This window comes from Pseudonaja textilis, chromosome 1 (genome assembly GCF_049901715.1).
Source record: "Pseudonaja textilis isolate UNSWEBS1 chromosome 1, rPseTex1.2, whole genome shotgun sequence".
In the NCBI taxonomy this organism is placed as follows: Eukaryota; Metazoa; Chordata; class Lepidosauria; order Squamata; family Elapidae; genus Pseudonaja; species Pseudonaja textilis.
Window position 1 is genome coordinate 273233106 of NC_141990.1, and position 18737 is coordinate 273251842.

At 40.2% G+C, this 18737-nt stretch overlaps 1 long non-coding RNA gene across 1 annotated transcript; it reads left to right on the forward strand.

Moving 5' to 3' along the window:
- The first annotated feature begins 1009 nt into the window (after positions 1-1009).
- On the forward strand, positions 1010-13784 carry LOC148128212 (uncharacterized). The gene is made up of 3 exons (XR_015741479.1): positions 1010-1162; positions 7476-7589; positions 11925-13784. It is a non-coding gene; the product is annotated as an uncharacterized LOC148128212 (long non-coding RNA).
- The last annotated feature ends 4953 nt before the right edge of the window (positions 13785-18737 follow it).

Here is an 18737-nt window from a genome sequence, read left to right on the forward strand (position 1 = left end):
ATGGTAAGGGATATTTTTCTACATTCCGGGCAGTTGTGAATTCCTGGGTGTACAAGGTGCGGGGAAAGTCCTCTCAGCAAGGGAGCCAATGCGCTGTGCGGGATCTGTGTAGCTAAATTGCCCGAAAGACAGGTTCCCTATCCCTCCCTGGACCTGCCGAAAACAAAGAGCACCTCAAAGGAGAACAAATTATAGGCGTTTGCTCCTTCCAGCACCTTCTCCTTCATCTGTGCTTCAGACCTGCATCCAAAGTTCAACTTTGCTACCGTTCGTCTCAAGAACTTCAGTGGTCAAACAACGTTTCTTGACAGCCTCCTGCGCCTTTTGTCCTCCTCCTCTCCCTACTTTCCACCTTGGAACAAGACTCTAGTTCCGTTATCTCTACCCAGAGTTACAAAAGAGGACGGGGAGAAGGGAGGGGGCGGACAAAGGGTTCTGACCCCCCCCCCCCAGTTAGGAGACTCTAACTTGAACTCGGTCAGGTGTTCTCACGCGCGCGCGTGAAACAAGGTTTATCAAAAGCGTCTGGAGACCGTCTAGTTTTTTTTTTCTTTTCCTTTTTAAAAATCATTGTTACTAAAGTCATCCTGTGAGTAAACAAAAGCTAGCTTGTTCTCTTTAACCGGCTTTGGACACAACTGAGGGCAATGCACGGCGGGCCTCCAGCTACTTCAGGACCCCGCTATTTCGAATAGCGACGGAGGATTTTTTTTTTTTTTTGGATCGTCACGTTTCCTTTTTGACCGGCGCGCGCGTTCCCCTTTTGTTCCGATTGCCGCGGGAATGTCCGCTAGGGGGCGCCGGATGAATTCTTTATCTTGCGGGTCAAGCGAGGAAAAAGGGATCCCAGTTCAAGATCGGCATTCCTCGGCTGGGGGAGGGCGGCCGGGCCGGCCGGGCGGCTGCCTTTTCCCTTTTATAGAAAATCGGGAAGAGGAACGTCAAACGTCTCCCCCCCGCCCCTCCCCGTGCGTACTTTCGTAGCACTTGCTCCTGTTTGGATGCGAGTGGGAAGAAACCACCCAGAGGAAGCTGGCTGGCCCCGTCTAACTTCTTACATCGGAAGGAATGAGGTTTGGCTGGCCGGCTCCTGTTTTGCCTCACTTCCCCTCGGCCCTGCTGCAAGATCTCCCCACCTAGACTAAACGGGGATTTAGCAGAGGTGCGATGCTCCCCCCCCCTTTTTTTTTTGGCAGCTTCGCGTTGCGCAGGTTTGGCGGAGCCGGCTTGCAGCCCTCTCGTTGCGAGCGTGACTCTCATCCAGGGCCTCCACCTCTTAACCTGGAACGGGAGGCAACCCGGGATGGAGGGGCGGGTGGCTGACCTCAAATGTCTAGGCCAGAGGTCTCCGAACTTGGCAACTTTAAGCCTGGATGACTTCAACTCCCAGCTATGCTGGCTGGAGAATCCTGGGAGTTGAAGTCCACCAGGCTTAAAGTTGCCAAGTTCGGAGACCTCTGCTCTGGGCGAAGCTGCTCTTTGCGCTTCGTTGCCTTGTGACTGTTAGGTAAGCAAACAAACACCAGGTAATCCTGGTTCCCTTCCAAGCAAGAACGGAACGGGGAATACCTTCCATTCCCTGACCGCTGCTCTTGGCTGTCCCGCTTAAAAAACAAAAAAACAAAAACGGAGCCAGGCTCCCCGAGAACCAAGCGGGGTGGGGGTGATGCCCAACTCTTGAAAAGACCATTATTATGCCCCCAAAAGGCCCGCTGGCTCATTGGAACGATTAATCGATTAATCCCACGGCATCGAATCAAAGTGCTCATGCCAGGCGTTTTAATCAGGAAAACAGCGCTAGAGCCCATGCCAAATTATATTAGCTGGAGCAGTTCTGGCCCCACTTTGGGACGGGTGGGGGGGAAAAAAGAGCTTTCCCACAAGATAAACCTTGAGTCTATGTGGATCAGCAGAAGCTAGCCCCTTTAGTTAGGTTGTAGGTTCTTCCTTTCCATGGGATTGGATGAAGAGTCTTCAATCTTGGCAAGTTTAAGACTTGTGAACTTCAACTTCCAGGATTCCTGAGCTAACATGACTGGAGGAGGAATTCTGGGAGTTGAAGTCCACAAGTCTTAAAACTGTCAAGTTTGAAGACCCCTGGATTGGACGATTCATAAGCACAAAGAGAGTAGATTTGGTCTAATGGTTAAGACCCCAGGCTAGAAACCAGGAGATTGTGAGTCCCATTTTAGATATAAAAGCTGGCTGGATGACCTTGGCCCAGCTACTCTCAGCCTAACTCACCTCAGAGAGTTGCTGTTGTGGGGAAAATTGGGGGAGGAATTACGTATATTTGCTACCTTGAGTTATTTATAAAAGCAATAAAGGAAGGATCTATCTCTCCCCCTCCTTTCCCCATTATCCACCCATCCACCCATCCTTCCATTACAATTGTTAAGTAGTCTACTATCCAAGTATAAATAAATGCATACAAAGGGAAACTTTCAAAAGACAATTGATTTTTTTTTAAAAAAAGAAAGAAAGGTCCTTATCCAATATGAGGAATCTTAAAAAAAAAAAATTCCTCAGAGAATTGTATTTGGACTGAAGCCAAATAAGCAAGATTTTCATCATGTTATTGGCTCTTCACAGATTTCAAGCCTTACATTGAACAATGAAAATAATGGAATCTAATGCATTGTGGTCTCTTAACAATATCAAGTGTTCCCCAATGATCATCTATTTACAGAGGCCTAAGTGGAGAAACATATTTAGTCAGAATAATCAAGGAAATAAGTAGGTCTGATTATTTCTGACAATAGAGTCAAGTAGTATTTGGCTTGTTTTGGGGCAGAATGCTTTGTACCTTGAGGATATTCTTTTATCCAGCATTGTCATTACAGATCTAAATGATCTTGGTGGCTCAGAGCACTTCTTAGGTCATGTCAAACTCATGGCCAGCGGGCCAGATGCATCATTCCCACACCTAGCCACGCCCACACCTGGTTTAGTGAAGGAAAAAAGTCACAATATGTCATGTGACAATGCCATGACAATACAAGTTTGACACCCCTGTCTTAGATTATACTGATATACCAGCTGAAATATATACTTTCCATACTACAAATTATTTAACATTAATTGCCCCATTACTGTGGTGAACTACACATGGTGTACCGATAAATAACTGGGCCTAACAATGGGATCCCACTGCTTTGTCATCTGTAAGGACTTCCCATCTTATTTTCCAAATCTGTTCAAAGTGCTGGTTAACACTAAAGATCCCAAATGAATGGGGCTAGATTATCCTTCAAACTAGAACTTTTAAGATCATCTTTTCAAGCCCTTAGATGGCTTTGCCCTACAGTGGTTCACCATTACTGGGAAGGCTTTTTCAAAAGTAACACTCCAATTGTGGGTTGATAAAAATTCTCAGTGCAAAACGTAAATCATCGAACCGGTAGTTATACTGGTTGGATCCCACCCCTGCTGTAGGGTTAATCCCAGTGACTGCTCTTTTAGCTAGAAATACACAGAGGGACCCCACAAAACAATGGTACCACAATTCCAATGATTTCCCATAATACAAATTATTCTATGGCTGATCTAGCTCCCACTTAATTCCTCAGTTGCTGTATAACATCTGGATCTCCAATCCCACATCTTTGAGCCAGCCAGAAGAGAGAGAGATACTTCATCGTCCAATGAGTGTCAATCATGGCCATTCCTATTTTTAAAAGTGTATCTGAGAGAGCATCTTCAATTATGTGGTTTGGTTTGACTGTCCTCAGTCTGATTGTCTCTGGCCATTCCCTGTTTAAGACTAGATTTTGGCTTCCTTTTGACCCTTATATCTGTGCCTTTGGGAATGAAGTTTCTCCACATTTACTACTTTTATCATAATACATCTAATTATGGCATTGATAAACAGGCAATTTAAGGGAATAGATGCACAATGATAATTGAATGCTGAGTATTTCAGCAACTCAGGTTGCAAACCTAATCATTGAGAGTTGACAATTTGGTGCTGTTTCCAGTGTTTGGGATTTCCATTGTCATCAAGTATAGATAGCGTAATTGCTGCCAAGTCTAAAATACCTGCAGGACATCAGGTTTCCTATTGCTGCCTGACACACTTTTGGGGCAGAATTCAGTTCAACATTGTGAAATTTTCTTCTAAGCAGACATTTATGGGGTTGCATTCCAAATTTTGCACTATCGACTATTCTCGTAGGAGAAAGAGTGCAAAAAGTTACAAAATGTACATTCTGCACAGGAATAACTAAACAAATATAGGAAAGTGGAATATAATATTTTGTTTTGATGTATCTTCAATATTGTAATTTGAGCAAAAGGCAATATTTGGAAACAAACATCTCATTTGACCTCGTTTGTCATAAAAACAGTTGATTTTGTTACTTGGATAGATTTTACTATTTGTTAAATTTGTTAAATTCTCTTTTATATATCACTTTTAAGTACGCCTTGTTCTGAAACAGATGTAATTATTGTAATTAAAAAATGTAAAGTGTTTCTATGAATTTAAATAAAATGAATCAGCACAGAAAAGTATATCTAGCTTTTTCATAAGTGAGCAGCTGAAATGATAATAAATAGGAGCGATAAGCAATGGGCACAAAAATTTGCCTGTAATGGTTTCCAGTTTCCAAATAATGTTTCCCTTTTTGCCCCATACAGATTTGATATGGATATGATCTAGTCCAGGGGTGTCAAACTTGCATCATCATGGTGTTGCCACTTGATGTATTGTGACTTTCCCGACTTTTCTAAACCAGGTATGGGTGTGGCCAGTGTGTGATGCATCCAGTCCCCGGGCTGCAAGTTTGGCAGCCCTGATCTAATCTGCTGTATTGAAGATGTGGTTTCAGATATAATCAGGGGCTGGGATTTCCTGAGATGTTACTTACGGCTCCTGTGAGCCTTCCCTCTGCCATTCATGGCCATTTTGGCTAAGGTGCAGTAGAGACAGACCCTTGGCTTCCTCAGAGGCATAATACCCGACTGGCATTTTCTGAAGCACTTGTCAAATATTAGGTAGTCCTTTTTAAAGCTCAAGTAGAGCATTCTAGACCTGTAATAAATAGAACTAGTTCTCAAGTGAATATTAAATGGACTACTTGACATGCATCTAAACATGTCATTCCATGCCCGTATGGACAATACCAAATTTTGCTCTGCTCACATTATGGAGAATGGTGATTTTCTTGCTAGAAGATGATGCATGCTTAGTGGAAGAAGAGGGGGGAAAAATCCAGAGGAATGTATGAAATCTATGCTTGTCCCACTTTAAAGGAGAGCAACAGCTGGTGTCCTTGTTATTGTGGCAAGGTAAGAATTGGCAACTGGGGTCATAAATGTAGTGCTGCTACAGTATATATATATTTGCTGGCCCAAGTCTTATGGATAGCCCTTTAATGCAACCATTTGGCAGCGCCCTTAGTTAAATATTGAAAGAACAGTTCAACCCTCTTCACCACAAAGGGGAAATCTCAGCCTCTTCTCTGTGCATCTATAGCTATAGCTCTGTACTTTTTTCATCACTGTATCCTTTATAATGTGGCCTTTGGATCCTCCTTCCCTCAGGTTAAATATGATTCACAGCATCTAAAATATTGCCTAACCCAACATATATTACTTTAGTTATATAAATTATAATGTGTATATTAAATAACAAAAATGCTAGAATAATGGCTCTCTTTCAAAGTAACCACATCTAGTTACTATATAATGCTGCAAACTTCAGAATATGCAGAAGAAATCTTAATATAAATCTTAATATAACCTAGTAACAAATACAACATGAGCAAAATTATTTGTTTGCGATATTTTAAAAGTAATTGAGTAAATTAGTGAAAATGTTCACTTTTTTTCTGTGGAATGAATTATATAAAATCCCTCTTCATCAATGAGTTGTGTTCAGATCAGAGGTGGTATTCAGCAGGTTGTGACCAGTTCTGGAAAACCAGTAGTGGAAATTTTGAGTAGTTCAGAGAACCAGCAAATAGCACCTCTGACTGGAGATTTTACAGTATCCTTCCCCTGCCACGCCCACCAAACCATGCCCACAGAACTGGTAGTAAAAAAATGGTTCAGATGTACCACAGCATTAGCAAAAAAACAAGGCCACACATCTTTTGAGTGTTTAATGGACATTTGTAAAATGCTTTCTAGTGTTTTTGTATAAGATCCAAGAAGTCAGTCCACTCTGATTCTTTTTAAAGTTGGAGTCTGAGTGCCCTATTAGAAGATAAATTACCAGTGTACCTCTGTCAACACTAAGAGCACTATATAAATAAATATATCATTTGCACATTTATTAATCATCTCAAGCTTAAGGCATGTGGCTGGTTCAGACAGAGAAGTGAGAACCCAATTAGGGCAATGACTTCTCTCTTGCTGTATGACCCTCCGTCCTTCCCAGTAGCAACTTAGGGAGACAAGAGAGAACACAGCAAACTGGGGCCAACTGTTTTCCTGAACCATCATTGACTACTATTCCATCTGGCCCTTACATATTTATATTATATCCCACAACAAATGTTTTGGTGCCTGCATTTATTTTCTCTTCTAACATTTTCTGTCTCTCTGTGTATTGTGTCCCTTAAGTTGTAAATAGCCATTTTGTTTCCTTAAGCATTTAGCAACTCTAATACTCTTCTGGAAGGCACTGAAGACCTGGTTCTGCCAGCGGGTCTGTGTTCTGACCCAACCGGGTTCCAAAGAGCAAACACAGACAAAGGCAGCAGCCCCCACCTTTTAAAGTTTAATAATGAATTCTGTTCTGAAGGCTGCTTTCCACTAATTAGCTCTGACAAGAAAGAGTCTTGTCAAGTTCTTTGTCAAGGCTGCCAAAAACCCAGAGATAAGAACTAATTTACAAGATTCTCCAGACATGAACTAAGATGTCCACCAGTTGAGCTTAAGAGCTTTTTTGCTGTCTGCAAAGAACACTTTTCTAATCCTGGCTTTTATCCTCTTGAGGGAGGGGCCATTACAATGCAGCCTTACTTCTGAGTTGCCTGTACTGCTGTAATTGTTCTTTCCTCTGAGTAATCCTGTGTGCACGTGCACTTGGCACAGGCTCCTCGGGAACCTCCTTGTCACTGCTGCCAGCCCCCACAATCTCTGAAGACAGCAGTCCACTCCCTGATGGTCCTGGGCCTTCATCAGAGTCGTCGCTCTCCTCAGCCATCTGTACCTGCTGCCGGCTAAACACAAGAGTCTGGGGAACCCAGATGGAGCCCATTAAATGCTTCATCTGATCTGCTGGTGCAGGGGGTGGGGGTAATTTTATTATATTATACTATAATAATTTATTTGATTCTTTTCATTAGTTTTATTGTTTTAAATGTGGTTTTATATTCTGTAAGCCACCTTGAGCCGCCATGGGCGAATAGGCGGCAATATAAAGTCAATAAATAAATAAATAAAATTGGCTGAGAAAATGGCAAGCAGTTTCTTTCTTAAAATTCTGCCATCTTCTGTGTGTCATCTCAAGTTTTTTTTCCCCCTAGGAGCTCTAGAATGGACAAAGAAAAGGATTTCAATGGTGGTGAGCAGCATTGGATCCTATTTTTCCCAGCTGCAGAGCAGAGCATACAGTCAAGATGAGAACCGCTTGGATGCAGGTATTCTTCAGTCATATTTATGTCTGTAACAATTCAAGGCAGAGCGTCTAACAAGTGTTGTAACTGCATATATGTTTGTGGGGAAAGCAAACATGTGGAAGGAAAAAGAAGAGAGTCTGGTGTTACTTCTGTTTTGTACTTTTATTGATGATAATTGTACTTGAAATCATTGCAAGTAAGGAAAAGAAGAAAGAGATTTCGTGTTCATCATAAAATAACTAGACAAGTGTGGGAAGGGATAATATTTATTTTGTTCATCATACATTTCTGCTGTGCCAAACAGTGGTGGGATTCAAATATTTTTACTACTGGTTCTGTGGGTGTGGCGTGGCATGGCTTGGTGGGTGTGGCTTGGTAGGCATAGCAGGGGAAGGTTACTGCAAAATCCCATTCCCTCCCCACCCCACTAACCTGCTTTCCAGCTCCGTTCTCCTGTGCAGGGTAACAAAAGAAGATGCAGACAATCAGCTGGGACTCGGGAGGCAGAGAATAGATGGGGTAGGGCCAGTCAGAGGTGGTATTCCAAACTACTCAAAATTTCCACTACCGGTTCTCTGAACTACTCAAAATTTCCGCTACTGGTTCTTCAGAACTGGTAAGGACTTTGCTGAATACCACCTCTGGTGCCAAATTTTCTAATTTCCTGGGAAAATCCAATTGCTGACTCAATAACTGCAGAACTGCGGTCTTTTATCAAATTTATTTATTTCAACACTTGACATTTTATTTAGGTCAACTTTTATCTTTTCCTGTGTAATTTTCTTTTCCTTATAATTTGCTTTTTGAATTAGTATAAAGTTATTCACTTTTTCCTTTGTCGTTATATGCTCTGAATCCTAACATCTTTGATAAAAATCTGTTGATAGTATTCTGAAGAAAATAATTTTCTCTGCAATATCATTTAACTAGAACTGTATTTAAATTGCTAAAGTGATCTATGGACAAGTAGTAATGAAAAAGAATTTTGCTACTACTAAAGTTTTATAATAATTACAAGGTTAAAGGACTACATTAGCCTTTATTCAATTTTGCAATAGTTCTTAAGGATCTGGATTTCTTTTTTGATTGTGAATACAGTTTTCATGGTACAATAGGCTTAGTTCAACCACCATATTCTTTCCCTTCCTTTTCTTTATGAAATCTTAAGTTTTAATTAATTATTCAGTTTAGTTAATTAATGTTTTTCTCTGGAAATCCATTCCTACTCCCACACCATTCAAAGGTTGTTCATTCCAAATTGCATAGCTAAAAGTCCATTAGCACTACTCAGGTGATCTTGAGGACACAGGTAAACCTCCAAGGGCTTCAACAGCCCTAAAAAAGGATGCAAATGACCAGTTGTCTGCAAGGAATATAAATCCTTCCATTCCTCACCATCCAGTCAGAGCTGAAGAAGCTTCTTGGACAAGAAGTGAAACGTCTTCAAAGAAAAAGCAAGAAAGTCCAGTTGCCTCCTAAAAAAGCACCTTGACTTTACAGTAGTGCATTTTCTTGATCAAGGTTTGGTATGCTTAAAAAGATCACAATATAGAGATGTATAACAAATATAGGGATGTTTAGAGTGGAGATGGTGTGAGTAGAGGGGGGAAACTGAAAAAGCTTTCTTAAGTGTAACAAAAGATGCTATTTCCACAAAGAATGAACTAATTGATGCATACTACACCATAATTGGATAATTTGGATAATTGGATATTTTTTTAAATAATGCTAAACCATAAGCAACCACATTATGCCTTAGCATGATGTGAGAATTCAATCAGCAGAGATTTTTCATAGAGAGAGAAAGGGGGGAGAGAGAGAGGGAGAGGGAGGGGGAGGGAGGGAGAGAGAGAGAGAGAGAGAGAGAGAGAGAGAGAGAGAACAGCATTTCATTCTCTCCCTATCTCCCAATCTTTAGTAAACTACTGATAAAACCTATAACAGAAACATGTTTTCATTTCCAGCAGTTCTTTAGAAGTAGTATTTACGCTTCTAATTACTCTGCAGGGCAAACAATTTTCCCTCTTTAGCTGATAAGACAGTGTTTCAAAAATAGAAGTCATGGCATTTTCCCTCTTAATTTCAACTTTCTGCTCTAGCCAACTCTAAACATGAATATGTGTGTAAATTAAGATCTAAGCTTAACCATTATATGGACTATTATAATACTACTCTTCTCTCCCCCCCACCCACAATTGTAGAGTCAAGAAAGGATTTGCTGGTATTAGTGACAAGATTTCCTCTTTTGTGGTTCAATGAGATGCATTAGCAGTTTGACTTAGCTGGTGTTCCTCTGATAGGTACCATATTTTTTGGCGTATAAGATGCACTCCCCCCCCCAGTGGGTGGAAATGTCTGTGTGTCTTATACAGTGAAGCCCACCCACTGGCCGACACCCTTCAGCCTCTGCCTCCCAGCAATTTGCCTCCTGGCAGCAAACAGCAAACAGTCTGGTCAGCTTCCGCACATCCTAATTAGCACAAGCAGCTGATTGTTGGGTGGATCGGCCTCCCAATGATCAGCTGTTTCAGGCTTCAGGGATTGCCATTGCCTATTGCTGCCTCCACATGCACCATTTTCAGCCTCCATATCCCGTTTTCAGCCTCTATATGCCCTGTTTTCGGCCTGTTCCAATCCCTGCTGCCTGGTACGGGCTGACAATGAAGGGCACAGAGGCCGAAAACAGGGCACGTGGAAGTGGCAATAGGTGATGTCAATCCCTGCAGCCTGAAACAGCTGATCGTCAGGAGGCCGATCTAACCAACAATCAGCTGCTTGTGCTAATCAGGCTGGGCTGAAACTGATCAGGCTGTTTGTTGTTTGTTCTAAGGAGGCAAATTGCTGGGAGGCAGAAGCAGAGGAAGATTTGTTTTCTTGTTTTCCTCCCCCAAAGCTAGGTACATCTTATACTTTGGAGCGTCTTATAGTCCGAAAAATATGGGTAATTCTGTCATCTTCCATTCCATCAATGTCCTCTGCAATGAATAGCTAAAGTCCCACATCTTATCCTACAGCCCCTTTCAGCATTCCCCCTGCATTGTGCCAAAAAAATTGCTTCATAGATTTCAGACACCTTCATTTCCAGGGTTTTATTTCCAGAGTTCTCCTGTGTGTTTTTAAGGCTTTCCACTCCATTTTTACTCCCTTCCTTCATGTATGCGAATTACTTCCTAATCAGAATCTAAACTAAAGCCTATTCTCAGCTCCTTACATTAGCAAAGCAAGTTCACATTGTTCTGTTTAGATGTCTTCACAGATACCAGAAGAGCCAGCAAGAAATTATGGCTGAGAATGGGTTAATCACAATCTCATTTTGGGGGAAACATTCCCACTGTGGGACTTTGAAACTTGATTTGGGGTGCAATGATTATGAAACTAATTGGAAGATCAAGACAATGCATTTTTGCATGATTAATTTTAATTTCTTCCATACGGTGGGTTTTTGCACCTGATTTTTTTTTAATTCAAAGATCAATTGAACATATCTGAAAAATATGTGTAGATTATTTTACGCATATACTATCTAAGATTTCTATCCATTAGATATGTCCGCTTTTTCAGTGTCCTCATTATAATTCAACTCCTCTCCCTTTTGCTTTCTTATGACAGGGAAGTTTTGAATGAACAACTTCTCAGAATTTAGGAGTTAACGTCTGAAAAAGAAATGGCCCAAGCCTTCCAGGGTTACTAATTATAATTTTCTCCTACAGAACATGTGTTTACTGAAAAGCTTGCTATTTCTGGCTTGTACCACAAGTAATGCTGAAGTAATGTTGTCAAAGAGAAATGTTGAGATGGATGATAGTAATGAAAGCTTATGGTTCTTTTTGGAGGGAGACCGAGATTTCAAATTTCTCAGTTAGACAATGGGCCCAGACAATTCATTAAACATTGGCCTATCTAACCAACACTTTCCACATACATTCTGAAAATTGCTTGGTTATATTCTGATTTTCAGCGATATGAATTGTGGCTTTCAGTAAAACATCTCTTTATTTGATATACCTAATTAATAAGCAAAGCATAAAAGTCATTAGACACAATGAACCATTTCCCCCCGTTTGGTTGGATCATACCAGTAGAAATGGCAGCCTCAACAAAAATATTTTCATCAACAACATAGATTTCTTTGTACAACTTCTGAGTGCCAAAGATTAATTTCTTGCTGTTAGTATATGTACTGTCACCTTTTTTAAAAATCAAAGGGCAATTGTCTATGTATGATAAACACATGAAGAACAGTTGGAGCAGGGATGGGATGCAAATATTTTTACTACTGATTCTGTGGGCGTGGCTAGGTGGGTGTGGCCATGTGACTGGGTGGGCGTGGTTTCTTCTTTTCTTTTTTTTTTGCAGATGGAAACTAATCAAGGAGAGAAGCAACCTGCAATTAAGGAGAAACTTCCTAATAGTGGAACAGCTTGTCTCAGACATTGTGGGTACTTCATCACTGGAAGCTTTTAAGAAGAGATTGGACAATCACTTGTCTGAAATGATATAGGATCTCCTGCTTGTGCAGCAGGCTGGACTAGAAGCTCCAAGGTCCCTTCCAGCTCTATTCTGATTGTAAATGTATTCACCTATGAAAGGTAATCAGAGATACTCTGCTCAGATTGTTCACAATAAGTTGTCAAAATTGTCCCTGTTTCTTGACAGTTTGATTCTCCCAGAATTTCAATGGCTTAAATCCCATTGGAAATAATGTGTTCTTCCTGCTAGGTCAAGGAGCACAGCCTGTTTCTGTTAAAGGTACTATAAGTGTAAATAGACAAGGAGGGAAATGTGGTTGATCTCTGAGGTTGCCATTTAAGCAGGAAAAAAGGCATGATCAAATCTTTCATTCACTCATTCTACTGAGTGAATTGTTTGTAGAAAAATGTCACAGATGGATAGGGGTTTTTTCAGGTTGCAAAGCGCACAATTTTGTGGTAAGTTTTTGTAAACAATTTGAAAGCGTATTCATGAGCCATCCACCAAAATCTGTATGGCTAATCTGGCAGTTATTCCATCATGGTAAGACTGAATCTGTTTTTTTTTAATTTATGAAAACAAATCCTGGATATTGTTGACATTCCAAATTCAGTGTTATGTGTTAATTGATAACTCCTGTTTTGGGAATATTTATTTACATGAAAAAAATCCCCATAAGTATGAAGCTTTTAAAATGTGGTTAAAAAGTTGCTACCTTGTACCACTATGTTGTCTCCATATGGGTATGGTGTTCCAGTCCTTCTATTGTCTGTTCTAAACTCACATACATTATAATCATTACCTCCATTATAACAGTTCACCCTATAAAATGAATTCCACTTGACCTTTTCATTTTTGAAAATTCCAACTTGTCTCTCTGCTTTGATTTATTTATTTATTTTGCTTCTACCCATATTCAAACCTTGTAATAGTTTATCCATCCAATGGTTGTATAACATAATATGGGGAAAGAATGAGGAGCATTCTAATTGAATTTTTCATATACATAAACACTTCCTATTCATGTATTTCTCTGTAAAGTTACAGCTACAGGTATGTCCTCATTGTATGAGGATGCATGAGTTTATAGAATGAGGAGAATAACATTTGGTTTGGAGAGATTTGTGATATATACATTCACCAAATTGTTCTGTAAAACTTCAAATATTGAAATCACAAGCTTATATTTCCATTTCACCTTACATGTTCAGTGTCTGGAGTCTCTCATAGACAAAACCTGTGTCAAAAGGTGTCAAAAAGACAGAATAGTGGCATTAAACAATATACACTCAGAATTAAATATTGTTAACTCAGGTATTTGAACTGAGAATCAGCAGTTATTAGGATTTTGATCTGAAATCCAGAATTTAAGAAATGCTGATGAAAATGAAAGTCCAAAATTCTTGCGTAGCCATTGCAAATCCATCAGAGATATATTTTTAAGCAGTTTATCATTTTTTCAATAATAACTTTTAGTCCAACACCTTTTCTCAGAAACAAAAACCTGGCATTAGAATGTTACTTAAATATTACGGATAGGACATTTTTCTCCATCATTTCCAGAGGTGGTATTCAGCTGATTCTGACCAGTTCTGGAGTAGCAGAAATTTTGACTAGTTCAGAGAATCAACAAATACCACCTCTGACTGCCCCACCCCCATCTATTCTCTGCCTCCCTAGTCCCAGCTGATTGTCTGAGTCTTCTTTTGTTGCCCTGCACAGGAGAATGGAGCTGGAAAGCAGGTTAGTGGGATGGAGAGGGAATGGGATTTTGTAGTAACCTTCCCCTGCCATGCCCACCAAGCCATGCCATGCCCACCAAGCCACGTCCACAGAACCGGTAGTTAAAAAAAATAAATCAATCCCACTACTTCCTAATAGTTACCAGGGGATGCAGGGTGCATGACATCAGGATAATCAGGATGCAGGGTGCATGACATCAGGATAATCAGGATGCAGGGTGCATGACATCAGGATAACTGGGGAAATGGTGGAAACAATCTTTGTTCCCTTCAGCTGCTGTTCCCAGCATCATCTGCCTAAGAATGTCACCATATTGTCGAATGGAATGTTGGCTCTGAACTTCTCAGCCCAGTTATATGTTCAATAGTTTTCTAGTAAGATCACATTTTAATGAATTCATCTTTCACATCTCTTACTACTTTAGAAATAAGTTTGATTTAGTACATACATGATAGACTTTCCTGGTACGGATCTATTTTTCAAGATGCCCAAACTGAATTTTATTCAGATTTTTTTAGATTTTTTTTTAAACTGTGTTATAATTTAACATTCACAGAGGGTTGTGAGGCAATCACATTTTCAGGATAATTTTGAAACCCAAACTATGTGAACAAATGAGAAAAACAACACTAGAACAAAGCCAACAAAAGAAACAACATGAAAGAAATAGACTTGTTGTGTAAAACAACACTTAAACATAATTTTTAAAAATAGCAATGTTAGAGGTTTTTCCCAGATGTTTGTTCTGTTACCTATTAAGTTTAAAGGCCTGGAACTTTTCAACAGAATTACAGAAGAAACAAACGAAAAATCATGGGAAAAACTATTGACATACAGGTGGTCCTCGACCTACGACCACAGTTAAACCCAAAATTTCCATTGCTACACAAGGCAATTGTTAAGTGAGTTGCACCCCATTTTTACCACAGTTGTGCAAATCATATGGTTCTTAAGTGAATCATGTGGTTGTTAAGCAAATCTGACTTCCCTCATGGCCTTTGCTTGTTGGAAGCCAGCTAGAAAGATCATAAGTACATGCCAGTTGCCAAGCCCCTGGTCATGGCGATACTACAATGGTCATAAGTGTGAAAAACAGCCACAAATAGCTTTTTCAGTGCAGCTGTAACTTTAAATGGTTACTAAACAAATGGTTGTATATCAAGGACTGGTCATGTACCTGAAGCTTTAAGATCAGCTAGTGAGATGCTTTTAGGATTCTTCCTGTGGAATCATTGGTGCTTTCTGAGTTGGCTGTTTGCTTACATATGTTCAGTGTTATGTACAGCAGTTTGATTATGAAACATCAGCAAGCAAGCAAGCAAACTCAGAGAGCACCAAGGACTCCACAGTTTAATCCTGAGCTACATATATTCTCTTTAACTGAGATCTTAGGTGTCCAAGATCTAACTGAGGGGTAGATTGATCCAAGAAAGTGGTAAATGCCTTATTATATTAATGCTGATTCCTCATTATTTTGAAACTAAAATATTTTGTTCCTCAATAGCATGTTTATGGGCCTAGTAGTGTTACTTGAGACCTTACTTTTTTTAAGACAAGGTGCTCAAGCAGACAGTAGCTAATCAGTTTCAGAACTTCTTGATGGAAATGGATTAGCTACAGTGGTGGAATTCAAATTTTTTTACTACCGGTTCTGTGAGCGTGGCTTGGTGGGTGTGGCAGGGGAAGGATACTGTAAAATAGCCAGTCAGAGGTGGTATTTGCCGGTTCTCTGAACTGTTCAAAATTTCCACTGCCTGTTCTCCAGAACTGGTCAAAATCTGTTGAATACCACCTCTGATTAGCTATAACCATTGTAATTGGGTGTTTTTCACACTTACGACTGTTGCAGCATCCCCACAGTCATGAGAGGCCAGGCGAGGAGATGCGTGCCTTGAAGTGAGTGATGTTGAGTTGGCCACACCCAGCCAATAACATGACCACCAAGCCATGTCCACCCAGTCACATGACCACCAAGCCACGCCCACCACCTAAGCCACGCCCACAGAACCTGTGTCAAAAAATTTGAATTCCACCCCTGTTCAGGACTCCATAGTGGCTAAGCTGCGCTTTAAACTTGTGATTTAACATTCAGACATATGAAGCTACTAGGTTCATATCATCTAATGATCTTCCAATAATTTGTGACTTGGTGCCCCTGAGGTGTTCATGACATTCAGCTCTTTTTGTTAAATCATCATAGTCAGAAGAGATGCTGTTGGACTAGTGCTCTGGGTTGTGATGGGTTAGATGAGGGCAAACATGACATTATCTAGACTATTTGGCCTGCAAGGTCACGGATCCACAAAGTAGATTACACTCTAATTCTACTTGGGATAGCAATGCCTCTAAAGAAGCAGGTTTCCAGCCTCAGCGCAGTGCTGGATATATCATTGACTTCATAAGCCTGAGGGGCATCAGAGGGCCAGAGTTCATTTGACCAACTGGGTCTTTCCTGGTATTTGCAACCTTTCCTAAATATCTTGTTTAAATATCTTGGTTCCAGTAGTTCACTCCCTGTTAACTACCCATTTGGATCCTGCAAAATACTCCATGTGAGTCAGCCCTTTAAGGTGACCTGGAGTTCAGATGAGGTAGAAACTGGTAGCAAGGCTGTTATCTGAAACACTTTTTGGAATGCACTGAACTCTGGTCTTAAAAGAATTGCCTCCTGTAGATCCATATATATTACAGTGGTGGGATTCAAATATTTACCACCAGTTCAGTGGGCGTGGCTTGGTGGGTGCATGCATGCATGCGCCAAAGGCGCATTTCGTACAGGCACAGAGGTGTTTGTGCAGGCACAGAGGCATTCTAACTCACCTCCTGCAAGCCTGCATGATCCCAATCGCTTCAGCAGCTGCCTCACGGCACTCTTCTGTGCCACAAAAAGCAGCTGTGCTTCAAATTCAGAGGATAAAGGTGAGTATGGGAACCCAGGCAGGTGGGCCAACAGCAGAGTGGTGAAAAGAACTGGTTCAGTCTCCACTGCAAAACCGGGCCAACTGGTAGAATACCATCACTGATACATTACCAGTTTAACTTTAACATATTACTAATGTTGTTTACATCCCTTAGTAGTTTAACATCCTGATACTATAGAGCAAGATTTCCCAATATTACTAACTTGTTGGGAATTCTGGGAGTTGAAGTCCAGACACCTTAAATTTGCCAAGATTGGGAATCCTTGCTATAGAGAACAGCTCTGCTAGTATGTGCCTTTCCAAAAGTTAAGACTGACCACAGCAGGGAAAGGCACATTTGGTAATGATACAGGAGAAAGTCATTTCTGTTGTGGTTCTCTTGCATAGCAATTTTATTTTTCTGGAAGCCAAGCAAATGCTGATATTATCTGCCTTTGTGCTTTTGCATTTGGGACCTTTGCATCTACAGCTTAACAACCATACCTTTTATCTTTTCAATTTCTCTGTTACAGATGTTTGTTTATTGTCATATGTCTTAAGTTATTTATTTATTTTACTTGTTTTTATTGTTTCATCTTTTATGGACTGTACTCCCCACAGGTTTATCTGCATAGGCTATAAATATTTTAAATAAATAAAATTATGACATATTCATTTACCATGGAGCTCTTTACTATTTTGGATCAAATCTTGGGCCATTACATAGTTAACACTTATTTATGGTCCTTGAACAGAGATCTGTTGGAATTGTATAGTTTGTAATGCAAAAACACATTGTTTCAAGTATCTGCTTTTTATTATTATAACTATGTACAGTTATTATAACAATTACTTGAAGTGGAACCCATGTCTTCATGTAAAATCATTAACTATTTCAAAAATCTCGTATGAAGTCATTGGATTCTTCCAGAGAAAAGCTCAACCATAATACTTGTGGGAAATTTGCTCCCTGGTGTTCATATGATGTAACCAGAGGATTCCAAATGTAAGCAATTAGTATATATCCGTGTATGAGCAACACTGAAATTATGAACTGGAAAATGCCATTTCAAAACAGTAAACATCACTTCAGAAATGGAACATATCATTGCTTTGTACTTGAAGGAGTCCTCTTCTTCTTCCTCTTCCTCTTCTTCTTCCTCTTCCTCTTCCTCTTCCTCCTTCTCCACCTACTACTACTACTACTACTACTACTACTACTACTACTACTACTGCTACTATTTTATTGTAGCATCTTATTGGCATGATGACAAAAGAAAACCAACATGCAGATGTGCCAGCACTCCAGAGTTTGGAAATTTGAAGGCAACAGAAGTTTCCTAACATGGGCAAAAAGTAATATATTCTACTCTGGGAAATATAAGAAAGGATGCGTGTTTCAGCAAGATGGCGTGTGTGTTTAAGTATGATTTTGAGGTGTTGGGATGAAAAATTCAATTATTGGTACTAGGAAAGCACTGTCTGGCTGATAGATCTCAACCATATTGACTATCTAGCAGTTCTCTGCCAATACATAAATGTGTAAACATGCAAATAAGCCCGTGTTCTTCGCATTCGGTGCTAAGCCTCGGTGGCGCAGTGCTATACTGCAGGTCACTTCTGCTGACTATCCCACCAGGCTCAAAGCTGACTCAGCCTTCCATCCTTCCGAAGTGGGTAAAATGAGGACCCAGATTGTTGGGGGCAATATGCTGACTCTGTAAAACCACTTAGAGAGGGCTGTAAAGCACTATGAAGCAGTATATAAGTCTAAGCGCTATTGCTCTTGTTACTCTGGTATCTTAATAGGTCTGAGAATTATCCAAAGATCTCAGATCCATTTTGGGTGTGTTTAATCTGAATTTGGAAAGATTAAAACCTTTGGAAGTAGCTAAAATGAATTCAGTATAATAAATGTATTGCTGTTAGTGAAAATTTGTTTTAGTGGTTGGATACCACTGACAATAGCAGATAACACAACATTCCCAAATGAAACAGGTGTTGTTTTTTTTAATGTGAGGATTTGGCAAACTTCCTTATATGAAGTTAGGCCAAT